General features: G+C 39.4%; 1 protein-coding gene across 19 annotated transcripts in view; it reads left to right on the forward strand.

Moving 5' to 3' along the window:
• Nrxn3 (neurexin 3) overlaps positions 1-18112 on the forward strand; it is a 1618850-nt gene that overhangs the window by 1090751 nt on the left and 509987 nt on the right. The gene's annotated exons all lie outside the window — the stretch shown is intronic.

Here is an 18112-nt window from a genome sequence, read left to right on the forward strand (position 1 = left end):
GACTCTTAGATTTGGGGAGTTGGTTTCAGTAGCCCTCTGGTTATTAAAAACAAAAGTAAGAAAAGATGGCTAAAGTGTTAAATTTCAACTACTGGGATAATTTTTCATCTTAAGGCACTTTGCTAACAGGATGGTCTTACAGCTTTTGGAGGCATGGCCTAATTCTCTCTCTCTCTCTCTCTCTCTCTCTCTCTCTCTCTCTCTCTCTCTCTCTCTGTATGTGTGTGTGTGTGAATCCTCTTCACAAACTAGTAACTCCATATTATTGCAAAGAATTATCTGAGTATTTTCTTTCATTAATTCACACTTCTTAAGTAAATCTGAGAAAGAACAACTTCACTTTCATAGGATGACAATGAACCTACTTTAGTTATTAATAACTATTAGAATACTGTAGCACTTTTCCTTTTAATTCATTTAGCGTATGTTAGAGTTCTCTAAAGATTTTAGTTTCTCTTATGAGAGAGAAACAGTTGTTTTCCTATTTTCAAGGTACTGTCCCTAAGGTAGGGGCAGTTGTGACTGTTGCCTAAGGCTGGCCATACATGGCACAGCCAGGTTGACTATCCAAGGAATTTGAATCCAGACATGTACTTGGAATATTTTATTTTTTATGTATTGTTATTGTGAGTCAAACGTTCTCAAAGTGCATTTCTTAGATGGAGTCCTCAACCATTTTCTTCTGATCTTTCTAGGGCCAGAGTACATTGGGAGAACTATGCATGCTTTTATAGGTAGTAGTCAACACTACACACATCTACCTTGTGTCAAATATTTAACCAGATATTTTAGCTTAGCTCTTACCTCAAAGTAGGTACCATTACTATGTTGAATTTGTAAGAAAAGAAACTGAGCCTCAGTTATTACTTCCCAGAATTCCTTTCACTTGCTAAGCCTCTGGCCTCTCATGCCTACTGAACTTTTAGGTCTGATATCTATGCAAATGTAGACTTTGTCCCTGGTTCTGAGACCTCTGATCCCATTTCCCTATAGTCAAAAGTCTATTTCATCATAGTCAAGTCTTTTCTAAAGAGCCTTTGCAAACCCATATATTTTCAGAGCCCTCTGGCAAATGACAAATGCATTTTCAATAAAGGACCCAAGAGCCAGGCAAGAGTCATCAAATGACAAGATAGTTCCTTGGTGACCCATCTCCTACTTTTTTAGCCCACTCTCAGGAATACTTTTTTTATAAGGAAATATAGTTTCCCTAGTTTCTAGAGGCTCTCTCTTCAATTTGCCATTTTAAGCAGACTACCTATTTGTCCTGGTTTTAGTTATTTTCCCTCTAAAGTGATGGAAGTTGAGCTAATGATGTCTAAGTGACTTGACAAAGCCATCTCTGGGAGTTAGCTCTTCAGCTTTGTAGCAGGGCTTATGGGAAAATTTCAGATGATCTCTAAACTGCATTTTCACTTCTATTAGATCACCTTGAATCTACTTCTATTCTTGACTCATAGTATATGTGGCAGGCAGTTCATTAATTATGAGGATCAAACTAATGAAGTGAATTTTTCAAGAATAGCAGGGTTTTTTTTTCCTCCTGATTTGAGCCAGTATATGAGTGCATATGCACATGTGGCCGAATGTGTGAGCCAGAAAAAAAAATTAATGTAGCAGCAATGCCTTGACAGCATGCTAATTAGCTCTTGGCCTGGGAATGTACAGACCAGACAAGGGCTCTGAGCCTGCTGTGAATTACAGATGCAGGAATGCTTCAGTGTCTACTTCTTTCTGCTCTGATGTCATTGATCAGCCCAGTATTATCACAGGGTTGTACCAGCAGGTCAATATTCTCAGAAGGGGACAGCTTTTACGTGAAACAAGAATGTAAAGCTTATGTCCTGGTCTTCCATAGTAACTTGTCTCCTTGGAATAACGAGTATTTCTTGTTTTATTTTATTTTCATGGCAAAGGGCCCTTCTTTGTATAGGGATTGCTGCCCATCCTTTCTCTGCCATTAAGTATCTATTAGAATTATTATCACAGAGAACACTCTTTCAGACAATCTTGAAATAGCGCCACTTCATTTTCCTGCCCAAGATAACTTAATAATGCCCATCCTGAAAAAGATTCACAACCAGATCTCTAGTCCCCAGATGCTGGTGTGGTACTATTCCAGGGGTGCTCTGATGCAGGACTTCCATTGCACTCCAAAGCTTCTTTGTGTTTGTGGAGTCATCAAATACTAAACCTGGAAGAGGCCTTTAGAGACCTTTCCCAATCAACTTATTTTTCATGTGAAGAAACTAACAGACCAGGAGTTTTTTGAATTGCTCCCCATTCACACTTTGCAAATCAGAGGCAAGCCAAGGTAAACACACATTTCTAGATTTTACCCTCAGTCGTCCGGTTGCATTACAGGTTTGGTTTTTTTGAGCTCATCCAGGTGGCACCTGTTTTGCTGAGGACTGGGAGGCTGGGATGGCCTCCAGTGTAACTTGACCAACCAATCAGCAATAAGGAGTGAAGGCAGCATGGGAGCCAAGGGACTCTAACTCTCATGCTGTTTCCCTTAATTGTCACTCCAGCGAATCTCCCACTTCATCCCAGGCTTAACCCTCCTTCTAAGGGTCCCCACGCTCTCTGCCCCAGCAGCCTAGGAGAGACATTCAGTATGCTGCAGTGAAATCAAACTGTTTGATGAGAGCTTTCCAGCCTAATTACATGGAAGGTTTCTTCCAGTGAAAGGAAAGAGGAAAGAGAAAGGGAAAAAAATTAAATTGAAGTGTAAATCAGTCAAGGGCTTAGATCCTGAGCTTGCTTTCTTTTTAATCAAGAGTAAAATGAGAGGAGAGTTTGAAGGATCATCACAAGACGCCATTAACTACCCAAGGAGCTCTTGACAGAAGATGGTTTGTCATGAAAAGGAAAAATGCACAATTTGTCCAAAAAAGGAAAAATCTGAAGGTGGTGGGGTTCTTCGAAACATGGCACTGAGGGATAGGAGAGTTGGTTTTTCTGTGACTAATACCTCTTTTATTCTGGATGGCAGCCAGATTTCCTTACATATTTCAGGTGCTTAATAAATGTTTTAAAGCAGTGATTTGATAAATATGTAATGTGCAACTGAGGTGCTTGTCCTGTTATGTAGGAAAGTGTAGCATCCTTTCTCTTAAGTCTTAGGCATTCTACCTGAAGTGAGTGCTCAGGTTTTGAGAGATTTTCCTTTGTGGTCATCATAGGCTCAGTGTATCTCCATAAATTATTGCTATTCATATAATGTTTTACAGTGTAACAGAAAAAAAATTCATTGTCATTTTTTGATCTTTACCACAGCCCTATGTGATAGGAGAATAAGTGGTAGAGCTGTTATTTGGTCCATTTTTAAGCTGATTCAATAATAATAATAATAATAATAATAATAATAATAATAATAATAAAAACAAGCTTAAAAGACTTGACCAAAGTCGTTCAAGCATTAAATGACAGAGTAGAAACTGATACCCAGCCTTTGTCTACTATATCATCCTGAATGGACATAATATTTTATGTAGAATTTCTGAGAATTCCTGCAGAAGAAGGGTAAGAGAATAAGTAGAGAGCAGTTTACAGGGAAAAAAAGCATTGGTCTTCACAATTCATTGTACAGTGGTTATAATTAGGAATGGGAGGCATTGCACAGGAACTGCAGTGGTACTTGAAACAGGAACTTTGACCTCAAGTTAAAAATAATGTAGCTGCAAGTTCTTTAAAGGCAATCTTAGATCTCTCTTTCATATCCACAGAGCACCTCCCACTCTATCACTTGGAAAGATTCAGCCTTTGTAGACATTATGAGTCTATGTACATTCTCCCACCACCACCACCAAGGCTCTTCCTAGTAGTTGAGCATTCATTCTGATGTACAAAGTCTTCCTGCTGCTCTCCAATGGGAGTCCTCTTGGCCTACAGAAGGAGGAACAAGCAGATCATGTCCTCTTTCCATCAAGGACAAAATTTCACCCTTAACTTTTATGATCTGGCCTTTGGTTATTTATTGAGTATGTTCACCCTGTCCCTACTATATTGTCTTTCTATATTTTCATTTCTTCTCCCCATTTCCCACACAATCACTCTTTCTTATCATAGTATCAAATGCCGAAACGTTTATGTCATCTCATAAGCCCTCTCTGAATGACCCTGCTGAAGAGCACTGTTTCAAATGTGTTTACTTGTTTCTTTTTCATTATAGCTTGAATATCTCTATGGTATATTTTGTGTGTATATTGCTTCCATCAACATGCTGGAATATAAGTACTGAGTACTAGAATATAAGAACAGAGACTGCATTGGTCTTTTTCATGGTTGTATCTTCAGAGTCTAAAACAGCAACTAAGAAAGAGTGAGTTTCTAAAAACATACAATGAATGAAGAGATGGGTGAATGACTGGCATACATGTCCTAATATGTGGCTCCAACCCAATACTTTAACCTCACTACTCATCAGGCTTTTTAAATCTCCATGGATTTAGAGTATACTCTTCTCATACTTATGTCTCCAGCTATTTGTACTAATGTCTCATATTATATGTTACTTTTTAATATTTCACCTACAAAGTTTTTCTTTCTATGCCTCATTTGCACAGCAATTTTGTGAGCCTCCTGAACTTGTTCTGCACAATTCTTGTCTCATTGTGTAACTTCAGTTATTGAGGGTATATTAAGCTTTATAGTACATCTTAGTTAATGCCTTGGGCATCAGGTACTTACTGACTGCATCACAAGCATGATTCAGATCCTTCCTATGAGATGTTCATGGGTTCACATCTTGGTTGAAGAATGCACTGTCTCATTCTTAAACATAAACCATTGCGTTCCTATTATTTATTTACAGTGATTGTTTTACCACTTTTTTAAAGTTAAAGAATGAGTTATTTGTATTAACCTATATTAATATTATTCATTAATAAAAGAACATGATGAGGAAATTAACAAGGTAAGATCATAGACTATTTTAATACATATAGTGTGAAAAACATTAGAGGTATAAACTATGGTTGAGCCACAGAGGGAAAGATGTCACATCCAATTGGATCACTTCAAAGTATTTTTGTGAGGGGCATAGAGAAATAGCTAGGCTTTAAAAAGTGCTTACTGTCCTTGTTGAGGATCTGGGTTTGATTCCCAGCAGACACATGGTGGCTCACAAATGCCTGTGACTTCAGTTCAAGGGGATTCAGTTCTGTTCTCTGGCTTCTCTGGCTCCTACATGCATGCGATGCACATAAACTCACATTTGCAAGTACACCTAGATGAATAAAACAAAGTTTTATAAATGCTTTGTAAGCAAAACAGGACGTAATGCATTTTGGAAAACAGCCAGAGATGATCAGAGACCAGTAGCTGAGTTTGCTGAGTAAATACTTAGGGGAACTCTGTCAGGAGAGCTAGTAGAGGAAGCTGAGAACACTGAGTAATAACAGTTAACAGTGGTAGCTTTGTCCCGTAATGTTTATAAACATGTACTACAGGCATTGTAGGATTTATTTTACACATTCTATACTTCTTTGGTCATTATCATTTTCAAGAGATGGAAAGGACTATGCCTAAGAATTTGGGACTTAAATCTTATTGGAATCATAGCTTTTAAAAAATATAAAGATGGTTTTATAGCTTCACTCCTAAAAACCATATTTATAAAAGCAAAGAAATAAATATAATTTTCCTTCCTCGTGGATTTTCATTTGTCTTTAAGTTATGAAAAAAGCCTTGACTTCTACAAAGTTGGTTTTGTTTACCATATGTAGCAATGTCTTCATCTCCTCCACTGGTTGACTTCTTTCCAGATCTCAGCTTTCTCTTTGAGTATCTTACCTCCTCAGGAAGCACCCTCTTCCATTTATTCAATACAATTTTTTCAGAATATAGGTGCTCTAACCTTCCTGAATCCACCCCTTGCACATTTAGAATTATATATCTGGTCATGAAATTATTTGATTAGTATCTCTTTCTTAAACTCCTTGGCATGGGGTAGGATTGTCAGAAAGTCAAGACACTCAACCCAGTTTTGTATTTAGATAAACAATTGACATTTCAGTCCAAGTATGTCCCATGTGTCATTTATGACATAGTTATCCATTTTGTTAATATTGTTCTGAAACTTGAATTAACTGGCTATCCTGTTTTCGTGGGCAGCTCTATCAGAGACTACATTTGTTCCTCTTCCTACTATGGTAACTAGAGGGTAAAAAAATAGGCAATCACCTGATATTTGCCAAAGAGTATAAATGTTTTTTTTTTTCCTTTTTCTGGCAATATCCTCCCTGTAGGCAGAATAAGGATCACAGGATACTGAGTTGGGATGAAATAGTTTTCAGGATGACCAAAGAGAAATATAGGACACAGTATTTAGGCTTGAAAGATAGACATGTGTAGGGGGAACATTGTTGACTGGGGTCAGGTTGTTCACACGTGTTGACTAAACCAAATTAGCATGAAGAGTAGGCAGAGGACCATTCTCAGTATTGATTGGGATCTTAAACAACGACAAAGAGAAAAACAAATCCAATTCCTCTCCTGACTATAGGGATTTTCAAGTTTTAAAGTGGAATCCTCTGTTTCTCCATCATGACCCTTTGCAGAATAGAATTATTTTGGAAAAGATAGCTATTAAATTATCACATCTCTTTGTAATTCAATTACATTTCTCTGCCAATGTAGTTGCTCAGTTCTAAGATGTTTGTCTTTTGTTTCTGTGTGTTTTTAATGGATTCTTTTTATTTAAGTCCAACATCTCTGTGTGGAATCCTGTACTTCTGAAGTGCTGGTAACTTTGCATTATGCATAGTAAACCTCACATGCATTTGTATTAGCAGCCTGACTTTGTACCCAACAGACTTTTGAAAAACGGGCTATAACTGGCCTATAATGAGATGACCAGCCAGAGGCTAATTTCTGGTATTTCTTCCTGAAGCCAGGACAGGTGACGATAAACAAGTCACAAGTGGCCACTTCAGATAATAAAGATGTAATTCCAGCCATTTAAGTTTGTGTTGAAAGCAGATCTTTTCTTCCCTTATTTTTTCAATTAGTGCAGAGTGTCGCCCATGGCCTAGAGCTACAGTGGAGCAGATAATTACATATTCATCACTAGATATGTGAACAGAGATGTGCGATTCAGCTGTTGACATTGCCCCGGCTGTATTCGCAGAGGTCTCAAAAGTATTTCCCCAAACATACTTGCTTGTCATTAACTCTTAGTTACAAAACTGTAGTGGGTGGATGATGAAGTGGGTGAGGCAGTGAGGAGCCCCAGAGTCTGGTGGGGCTGTGCTGAAAAGTGGGTGTGACTAATAACCCTCTCCTTAGCATTTCACTTGAGACCAGAGTGTAGTAAAATGTCCCTTTAAAGTGTGAGATAGTAAGTGTATCTGGCTCTCTGTTTCATCAGAATTGCTCAGATCTGTCACTGAAGTGCGAACACAACCACAGCTAATACAGAACCCACTAAGTGGGGAAAATTTACCAACCCCTGTGAACTTGTTGAGATTTCTGATTCCTTCAGCTGTAATATAATCTGCATGACAAGGCTTGGCTTGTGTGATTGGACTATTTACACAATCAGCTTAATGTAGATGCTGACACATTAATAAGAATGTCAAAAACTACTAGTTCTAATTAAATTAGTATTGTGATTTTACTAAATGAATCTCAACTCTTTAAGGAATCCTGAGGGCCATAGACCATTTCATCTTATAAATGCCAATGGTTTCAAGAAGCATGGGGGGGGAGGGGAATAGTGAAAGTATATCATATATCATTTCTGGAATGTCCAGTAAATACGGTAGCGTGGAGCCATGCTGGATTTGGGGAATTGGGTATTCGTTCAGTATGTATATATTGAATATCAACCATATAAAAGACATTGAAATATGCATTTCAAGCGATCTTAGGATCCATAAATTTCCTGCCTTTGATCCAGCAGCCTATAATTATTCAGATAACTATGAGGTGGGAATTAACAAGTACTGGAAGAGCTAGTACTTCCTCACAAGTACTGTGTTTAGATATTGTATGTATCAGTGCCTCTGATCCCCTCAGCGTTTTTTTTGAAAGCCACTGAGGCTCAAATGTTAACTTATCTGATTAAAGCTGGGAGTCAGTAAGTGCTGGAGCAGAAAGTTGAACTTGTCTTGATGATTGTGCAATGTGTTTTCTAGCAGTCACTGGAGAGAGCAGACCTCATGAAATATGTAGTGCAGTTAGCTGTTGCTGTATTAAAAAGCCACATTACAAATTGGTGTTTCCGAGAGCTAGGATAGTAGCTTATGTTTCTGTGAGTCAGAAATTTAGGTGTGATGTGGCTGGCAATTCTAATGGCCTTATATGAGGGTCCCTTGTGCAGCTGCAGGTAACTAATGATGATAGACTTGGGCTAGCAGTATAAGATGGTCTTACATAGCTGATAGTGTGATCTAGTCATTAATGTGAGGGTCTCAGGGGCCCTTATCTGACCAGTCATTTCCCACTGGACTAGACTCATTATACAGTGGCCTTGTGTACCATCCAAGAGAATGATGTAGAAGGGGCAGCAAGAGCTCTTAAGAGCTAGGAAGTCATGAGATGGCACTTTCATGGCACCTGCTGGTCAAGCAAGTCAATATGTAGAGAATATTATATTTCTCAGCAAGAGGAATGTGAAAACATTCTAAAGGGTGGTGGGGGCAGGGAGATTATGTTCCTGCAGAGATGAAGGGGATTTCATACTGCATTACTATTCTGTCACAATGTGATAATTAAATTAGACCTTAATTGAGATATAAAAGATTGGAGAACTACAGTCTTTGCTAGAGCTGGAATTAGAAAAAAATAATAGTTCCTATTAGCCGAGAATGGCGCCATACACCTGTGCTATCTTATCTAGGAAAGTTCCACTTGCCTTTGCCCCATAAGAGAAGAACTCTTACAGTTGGTAGGAGCATAATGATAGGAGTGATTTCCACGTAGATGATGCTTTTAACTTTTCCGAGGGCTTTAATGAATGGCGCCCACTTTCCCTCTCTTCCACTTGGTCAGTAAAGCCAGGTTTCTGGCTCACCTCCCAAAGACATCCGCACAGCCCACAGGCTAGGAATTCACTGTGGCTGAGTCTTTGGCCCAGCAGCTGTTTTGTTGCAGAAGATGAAAGTTTGATGGACTTTCAGATAGAAAGGAAAGACAAGAAGAAATTTCATTTCATCGGCAGCTGTCTTACCCATCTTCATTAAGATGGGCTGTGGACACCACAAGGCCATTCTGAACCAGTGGTCATAAAACTAATAGGCGCCACTCAACCCAGACAGCTCATATTGCCACCTGAGATCTGTCATCTCGGTGGTTATTGCAGAAGAAGGAGTCTCTTGGAGGGAACACAACGGTCCTTGTGTGACAGAAGTGAAACTGAAAGAAATAGATTTTTCTATTAGCTGCAAATCAAACCTTTGCACATCATCCCTCAGAGGTGACAGCACTGGCTTCTCTGAGGCAGGGTTTGAGCAAATTATTCAAGCTTGCAGAAGACAATACAGGATTAATATCGGCGTGGGAGGACGTGGGGGCTGGGCCTATGTGATAGAATTCTCCCTGGCTTCTCACTTTAGTCTTGTAAATGTCTCTGTGTGTATAGGGAGAGGATGCATTTGTGGGCATGGAATTGCAGCAAGGGAGTTCAAGAGAAAATAATCTATCGATTTGGGAGATCTTGAAATAGGTGGATGAGTAAGGGTCACCCTCCTAGATTTCTGGCTATGAGCTTTTTTTTTTTTTTGCCTCCATAAATTGTTGCTGGAAGGAGGCAAGAATGCATGCTCTCTACTTCTGATCACCAAACATTTCCTAAACCAGCTTGCATGGGTATTTCTGTGGCTAGTTCTGGCTCACTAGCACCTCACCTTCCATGTATTGCTGTGATAACGGAGACGGCCCCATTGATTGAGTCCTTGTCATGTGCCAGGTGCTTTATGTATATGACAGTGTCTAATTTCTACAAAGACTCTGACATGGATGGTATCATCATCCATGAGACACCAAGGCTCCAAGAGGAGAAGTGACTTTTCCAGGGACGTACTACTCAAAAGTTACGATTCAGACACCCAACCCCCAAAGCCCAGGCTCTTCTGTTGTTCTACCTAGCCTTTTCAAAATGAGGCTAATGAGGACTCTGTGAGTGCTATGAACTGTTAAGGGGGTCATTCTCTCTGTTCTTATCTAAATCATTGGAAGTCTTCCCTGAAGCTGTTAAGTCAAATCATCAGCTCTGTAACATGATAGCATTATTGGAATGAAAATAAAGATCAGGTCCTGCGAGAACCTTCGGAATCTGAAGGGACAGACTAGATAATCTAGCGATGCTAATTTAACATCTCTGGCTACTGTTGCTGCATTTTACAGAAAATGAGGTCTAGACAGGTCAAGTCTAGAGTGGTAGCTAACAAGAGCTCTTCTTTGCTCTGTACTTATTCTCTTCAGCACTGTGCATTTCTTGTGGAATAATTGACTTTCTTAGATGGCAGTCCAAGTACGAAGGTAAAACCATTCACTCAGAAGCTATGTAGGCTAGCAGTTGGCAAGCCTTTTTTGGGACAAAGGACCATATAGTACAAAATAAAATGAAATAAGTGGTTAAGCTTTTTTAGAGCAGAAATATTTCTGTTGCTATTATCCTATTATAACCAGTGAGAACCACAGACAGTATCTAAATAAAGGACTAGGCATCAGCATGTCCCATACTGCTCTACTTACAAAAATTCAACATGAGTTGGATTTGGCTTGTACATCTCTGGCCACAGGTCTGTAGAGGTATGACAATCTTTACAGGTGGATTTATGCTCTAGTGGTAATACTATAATAATGATAGGATGGTGTATTGCTGCAGGTTATAAAGTCATAGCCTTGGCAGCAACCCAATGCCACATCTTCCTGTTTGCCTTATGCTTTAGGGCATACAAAATATTTTCAAAGTTGTCACCGCTAATAACTAAAAAAAAAAACAAAAAAACAAAAAAAAAACCCTCCTGCTGGAGATTTTCATAAGCAAAGGAGACTTGCCATCTGCAGAATATAGGAGCATAAGGGGAAAATGAGCTGAATGGTGCTTAATGGTAGAAATTGGGGATTCGGTTAGAGAATGTTTGCTTGTCTTCTTATCTTTTTTTTTTTTTTTTTTTTTTTTTTTTTTTTTTTTTTTTTTTGGTTTTTCGAGACAGGGTTTCTCTGTGTAGCTTTGCGCCTTTCCTGGAACTCACTTGGTAGCCCAGGCTGGCCTCGAACTCACAGAGATCCGCCTGCCTCTGCCTCCCGAGTGCTGGGATTAAAGGCGTGCGCCACCACCGCCCGGCATTGTCTTCTTATCTTATAAGGGCACACTGGGTTGCCAACATCCACTGGCACTTTTCACTTGAATTCAGAAGAAAGGCTTGAAAGTTGTGGTGTGAGGTGAGTCCTTCTTCTCCACTGAATGTTAGTATGTTAGTAGATTGCTGCAAAAAGTGACCTGTGATTAAAAGGTAAAGTGAGGTACAATTTAAACATTTATTTATTTTGTTCATCTGAGTACACAGACACTCATAAATCAGACATCTCCAAGCTGGAAATGATAGAGGAACATAATTGAAGAAGCAAATGGGGCCAGGATTTCACAAAGCAAATGTTCAAGTGATACAAAGAAATACACGCTTGGTTGCAACCGTAATTTTACCTTTTTAGTATATTGCACTGTAACATCTCATGCTACACCTCAATCTAGATAACTATACATTTGTTGGCTACTTCTGATTGGTTGAGCTTAGCCTCATTTCTTTCTAATAGACCTATCTATGAGCCCACACAAACTGTTCCTTTTATTTGTAAATCAAGCAAGTCTAAGATTGCTCATGAAGCCAAGCTGCCTTTATTTTCTCAGGGATTCTTCAGAATTGTTTTCCACTTTAACAGACTTTAGTGACATCTGTTAATATCATTCAGTCAACAGGCAATTATTTAACACAGGTCTCTACTTTGCATTCACAGTGATGAGGGACAAGAAGCTTCTTTACCTCCACAGAAACAGGCATTGGAGCATCCTGTAGGGACTGGTCATACTCCGCAGACTACCGTAAGCAGAGTAGGGATGCTGAGTCTGTAGGTGGGTGTTCAGGACTGATTTCTGTCTCTGCCACTTGTTAGCCACAGAGCTCTGGCCAAGTTTGCTATTTTCTTTATTGTACTCTTCTGCTGTGAAACTGGATTTAGTTTTTATAGTATGCATGGCGAGGCCTTGGGCTTCTTAACTTAAGTAATCAGTCTAATAAATGCCAGCCATTATAACTACTATCATTGCTACTGTGATTGTTAGGGAAACGCAATTGCCATGTGAAATTCCAGACATGTTTCATGCTTTTTACTGTGGCTATCATACACTTCCAGAATGTTAGCTCCCATTTCTTTGGTACTTATAGATTTCCAAAATTTGTTGACAAATAAAATAAGAAGCACTTTTCACTATGGCATTTTACTGATAGAAGGGATCCGTGAGTTTATCAAAGCCACGGACATGTTTTTGAGACAATGGACTGAGATGCACAGAGAGTGAATGACGATCTCAGTCATGCTCTCAGGGCAGGCAGGCAGAATGAGGCTGAGAGCACAGTTATTGCATTTCCTTGGGCTCCACATTTCCTCAGCCATTGTAAACTCATCACAGTCACCTAATAACACCATCATATTTTTGTGATTACTTTAAAGATTCTTCTGCCTACACTCGATAAATTCATGTTGTAGCCACACAACCTAAGCCCAGTGTTTCCATTTTACCTTTCTTCCATTTTCCTTAAGTGAGTGAAGCTTATACTCAAGAGTCTTTAAGATGGCCCCAATTTAGCTAAGACAGGGTGCTAATGAAAAGACTGAGGGCAATGTCAAATTGTGCTAAAGTCCTGGTGTCAGTGGGATTGAAATATTAGTCCAAGTCTATAGAAAGTTCAAAAAGAATGAAATGTGAAAAACCATCTCACTGGTCAAAAATTTCCTGTGGGATCTGATCATTGAAATGGTCCTCTGTTGACCAAGGTGTCTGGTGTGAACTCCTGCAGAGTTCCTCTGTGGACCAGTATATTTTTTCAGGTGATTTATTGCCAAAATGATTATCTTTTTATTTGATCCATCACTGGAGGATTTAAAGTAAGAGGCATCATAGCCACACTAGACCATATATTCCCTCTAAGGACAGGACAGTCATCAGTGTTGCATCCTCCCCATTATGAAAACTCATTCTTCTTGCCTTTTTTGTTTTTGTTGTTGTTGTTTTTCAAGACAGGGTTTCTCTGTGTAGCTTTGGAGCCTGTCCTGAAACTCACTCTGTAGACCAGGCTGGCCTCGAACTCACAGAGATCCTCCTGCCTCTGCCTCCTGAGTGCTGGAATTAAAGGCGTGCGCCACCACCACCGACCGGTCCTTTGTGCCTTTCTTTGTTTCTTCCTCTATAGTCCTCTATCTCAACATTGCGCATCTTGTTTCTCATGAGTGCACCTTGCTCCACATGAGTCAGCAGCCCTGTTTTTTTTTTTATATTTTTAAAGGCAAACTTAATTTTAATATAGTTCTTCCCTTGTGACTTTAGTCACGTGTAGAGAGCCTTTAACCTTAAATGTAATGCTAGTGGCTTTGGCAGAGGGTGTGTGTGTGTGTGTGTGTGTGTGTGTGTGTGTGTGTGTGTTATTGTACTGCAAGGTTATTTGTTTGGCTATCTTTAAAGGTTATTCACGAACACTGTGATCTTTTTTTTGGAAAACTCATTTAATCTGCACACTCTTTGGGAGCTGTTGATCATGTCTTCTGCTGCCGGCTTTCCAAGGTCTTTGAGAAGCTGTTTTCTTCCTTTCCTCTCAGGCCCGACACCTAGTTCATCATCAGAGATAAGCCCCACTTGTCTGCAAATTGCAATCTCATCAGGTCTGCAAGATAACATCTGATTTGACTCCTTCCTGCACCTTCCATTAACACTTGGGGACTTCCACCGTTGGGAAGAGACAGGCTTCACCACATAGGCGACCTGGTTCCCCATTATTGTCTTCATTAAACTTGATAGCCCTTTTACGTTCCAGATAGGGTGAACCACTTTTCAATGACCTTGATTAGGAGCTGTCTCCTCGAACAGGGTCACTTGGGAAAGAGTATGCGGGGCCACTCCTTATACTCCAGAAAGCAAGTTGGTTTTGATAAACAACTCATTTTAGCTTTAGAGTCCCTTCACCTCTCTAATTACCAAAGCTACCGTTTATCAGTGCACAGCCCTTGACATGATCTCACTTATCTCTTAAGTTCAAGAATTTTTATTACTGCCCTTTTTTTCTCATAAGGAAACCTAGTCGCAAAAAAAAAGGTTGAGTTGTTCCTGGTCTCACAAGAACAGGACAAAGCTGAGATTTGAATGTAATAACTCTGTGCTCAGAGCTTAGAGAACTCCATGTTCTACCACCTACCTACATGCATCCTGCTGTTAGCTACGGGCTGATCAGTTATATCAGTGATGTGATGCTTCACACACACACACACACAAAAAAAAATCACCCCAAAACTCAGCAGCAAAAAATAATGAATACTTCTTATGTTACCAGTGTTTGAGGGTCAAGAATCCATGAGTCACTAGGCTGGGGGGTTCTGGCTCAGGGTCACTTATGAATCTGCAGCCAGGAGAGTGGCTATGGCTACATAGGGCTTAGCTGAAGCTGAGACTGAGGGATCTTCCAAGGTCTACTCACATTCCAAAGCTGGCTATTGACAGGCGGTCTCAGTTCCTTACCACCTCCAGCAGGTTCTGATACTAATTTTCATTCATCACAGGTCAACTCAGTCTTCATTTGATATATTACCTCAGTTCCCTTCTCCATCCTGCCCTTTCTCTCCCCTCATCTCCCCACTCTGAATCCTTCTCAGAAGTCTTTTTCTGGAGCAGGTCATCTGTGTTAGTTGGCCATAAAAATGTGAACTGTGTAGCTTAAACAACAAGAAACCGCTTCATCACAGCTCTAGAATCGAAGAACAAAATCAAGGCTTTCTGAGTGTTGAATTTCTGCTGAAACACCTGTATTTGCTTTGCAGCTATTCATATTTTCCCTCCTTTCCCATACTCCTCCTCTTGTGAATTTCTGTGACTTGACCCCTTCGTATAGGAATGACAGTCATTGCATAACTGATCTATTTTACCTCACTTTTTTCTTCTGTGGAATCATCTGCAAGTGCTTACCTTCTGACATCCACATTGCCATTTGTCAGTGTTGGAGGGAAACAGCTCATCTCATGGAACCATTTTTGTATTGTGTCTATGTTGGAATTTCTAGTTATGTTTTCTTACCTGTAACTTAGGCTTCATTTCCCCGGGCCTTACCTCCTATTCTCGAATCGCTTGTGTAATCAACCTTAACCTTAGTTGTATGCCATTTGACTCCTCACTGGGCTTGAAAGAATGCAGGTGCTAATGCTTAAAGGCTTTGAAGGCTAGATAAGTGCTTACAGTGTCTAGTGAATTCTCTAGGCACTTTGAAACTCTTATGTGGTGTTCTCAAGAAGTCATGCCTATGGTCAGAAACTGTATAACGTATTTTTGACCATGTGTAAGTGTTAAATAAAAAGGGTTTCAACAATTTTGGTTGCAGTTCTATGTACATTTTCTATTCCTTGATTTTGAAGTAGCTGTTGCACAAAATTATGACACCTCAAGAACTGAGAACAAGGTGGAAACCAGATAAAGAACAAAATCCAAAGCCTCTCTCTTGTCTTCCAGTCAAGGAGTGATTATTACTCAAGAAGCTATTAGAGGAGGCATTAATTGAGAGCATGCACTGACTGACTGTGCATGACTGCATTGTATTTGTTGTATATCAGCACAAGGGAAGCATTTGAGTCTCTTGCCAGTATTACCTACCTGCCTGTGGTCTGTCTCAGTCCTCTGTGGCTGCCACCACAGCCCCATTTTCCTTTGAAACTTGGCAGCCCATGAGTTATGCTGGAATCCCCAAGTGAACCTAATGTATCCAATTTCTTTCACTCTACTTCCTTTATCTTGTAATGTGCTGTTGATTCCATCCACATAAGCATGATGATGAATAGCCAGAATTATTGCAATGGCTCCATTCAGTACATTAAGACTTAAAATATGCCTGATAAAATTGAGGGGAGCATTAAAGTCCTCATAGCAACATGGTTATCTGTCTTTTCCTTGAGTGAAGTTTGACACGTGTTTGGGAATAGTTCCTTACAAAGCCAGAACTATACTATGCATTGTTCTAAATTCAGGACCAATGTTCCACTCCATAAAAAAAATAAAAGGAAAGCAGTCTGTATGGATAAATTGCTTAAAAGATTAAGAGAATATCTTTAAGAATGTGGTTTGGTAGGTAACAAGAAGTTTCTCCTAAAGTAATGGGAGAGATATGAAATTTATGAAAAATTGATCATACACAAAAGCATGTATGTCCAATAATCATTGGATGAAATAGTCTCCAAAGTACCCAGTTACAAGATGCATACAAGTAGGATAATGAATAACAGGAGATTCATCTACAAACCAGGTTAAGTATTACAGTTTTCACTGCCAACAAGCAAGCCATATTCTTGGTCTTATTGTCCTTGAATACAAAAAGGATAGAAGAGAATGAATGCAAGTATATTCTTGGTAGCTCTGTCTATTGTGTTTAGCTTTGCCAGAATGAGCTACTATGGAAGGAAGTTATGCCTTGGAAAACAATTTATTTAACACATTTCAATGCTACACAGAGCTTTATTTCTTAATATAGGCTATTATTTGCTTCTGGAATGAAAGCAGGGCAAGATATAGCTCTTTGGGGAGAGAGTTAACTAAGAAATGCATTTCCAGATGATATCACATGCAAACAGTACCCTGAAATCACTAGACATCAAAATTAATCAGGCTGAATCCATCGCTTTGTCAGATGTAAATCTCTAAACTCACAAACTTTCTTCAGTGATATGAAGAGTGACTCTAAATCAGGAGGAAAGTGTCATTTTCCACTTCTTTTTTTTCTAAAATCTGCCATCACCCGTGACTTAAGATAGGAATATGATTGAGAATACTAGGAAAAAACCTTGACTTTATGTTGCAAAAGAGTCGTGTAAACAGTTTCTGGTTTCCAATACCTTTTAGATGCATTTCAGTTTTGACTCACAGTGATCACTTGATGCTGATGCTGAGGAAAAAAATGCATAGAACAGGGATTCAGTTATGACTTTCTACATGGCTATTAGTTGCGATTGTGCAGCCAACAATTCAGGGAAAAATTCTCTACTATATATTTTGGCAGGGATGCTATTAAAAATAATTCAGCAACCAATAAGGCCCAGGGATTGTTGTAATCAAATTGGTCTCGGGTCTCCTGATGAAATAATGAAATAATCCTGAGTGGCTGATTCATGGAAAGGAGATAAGGCGAGATGGATAATGGTCAGGGTGAGTTTGAAGCAGTGACCTTTTGTTACCTAATTAGGAAAACATTTTTGACATTTTAATAATTGTTGTAACTACTTAGATTTGCATCCAGTGATGCTGACCCTGTGTGCTTATTATTACAAGATGAAAGTTTACTCCTAAAGTATCTTTGTTCAGTTGTACTTGACTTTTTTATCATCTAATCTGTTGTTCCCTCTACTTTCACATCCTTCTCTCTGCTTTTTCCTCTCTTATTCCTCTTCCCCTCCGCTCTTCCCATGTCTTTCCTCTCCTTTTCCCTCTCCTTGTTAAATTGGGACAATTAGAGAAGATTCAACTATGTATATTATTTATTCATGATGCTCTGTTGTTTGGATGTAATTGAGATTAAGATTTTTTTTTCAGTATTAGGAAGTGTATTTGTTTCCTAGGGGTCCATCATAAGATTGAGTGACTAATAAATAATTACAAATTACTCATATGGCAGTTCTAGGGGGTGGAAAATCCAAAATCAGGTTGTCAGTGGGACTGTTCTCCTTCTGAAGGCATTCAGGGAGAGCTTTCCTTGCTTTTGGTGAACTTCTGTCATTTGCCAGACTTTGGCATTCCTTGGTTTGCAGCCACGGTATCTCAGGATCTGCTTTACTGCCATGTACCATCCCTTTCCCCCAGCAGTTGTGTCTTTTGTCAGGACACCTGGGACCCAGTGAACTCCTGTGTAAGTTTACCTGA

This window comes from Peromyscus maniculatus, chromosome 14 (genome assembly GCF_049852395.1).
Source record: "Peromyscus maniculatus bairdii isolate BWxNUB_F1_BW_parent chromosome 14, HU_Pman_BW_mat_3.1, whole genome shotgun sequence".
In the NCBI taxonomy this organism is placed as follows: domain Eukaryota; kingdom Metazoa; phylum Chordata; class Mammalia; order Rodentia; family Cricetidae; genus Peromyscus; species Peromyscus maniculatus.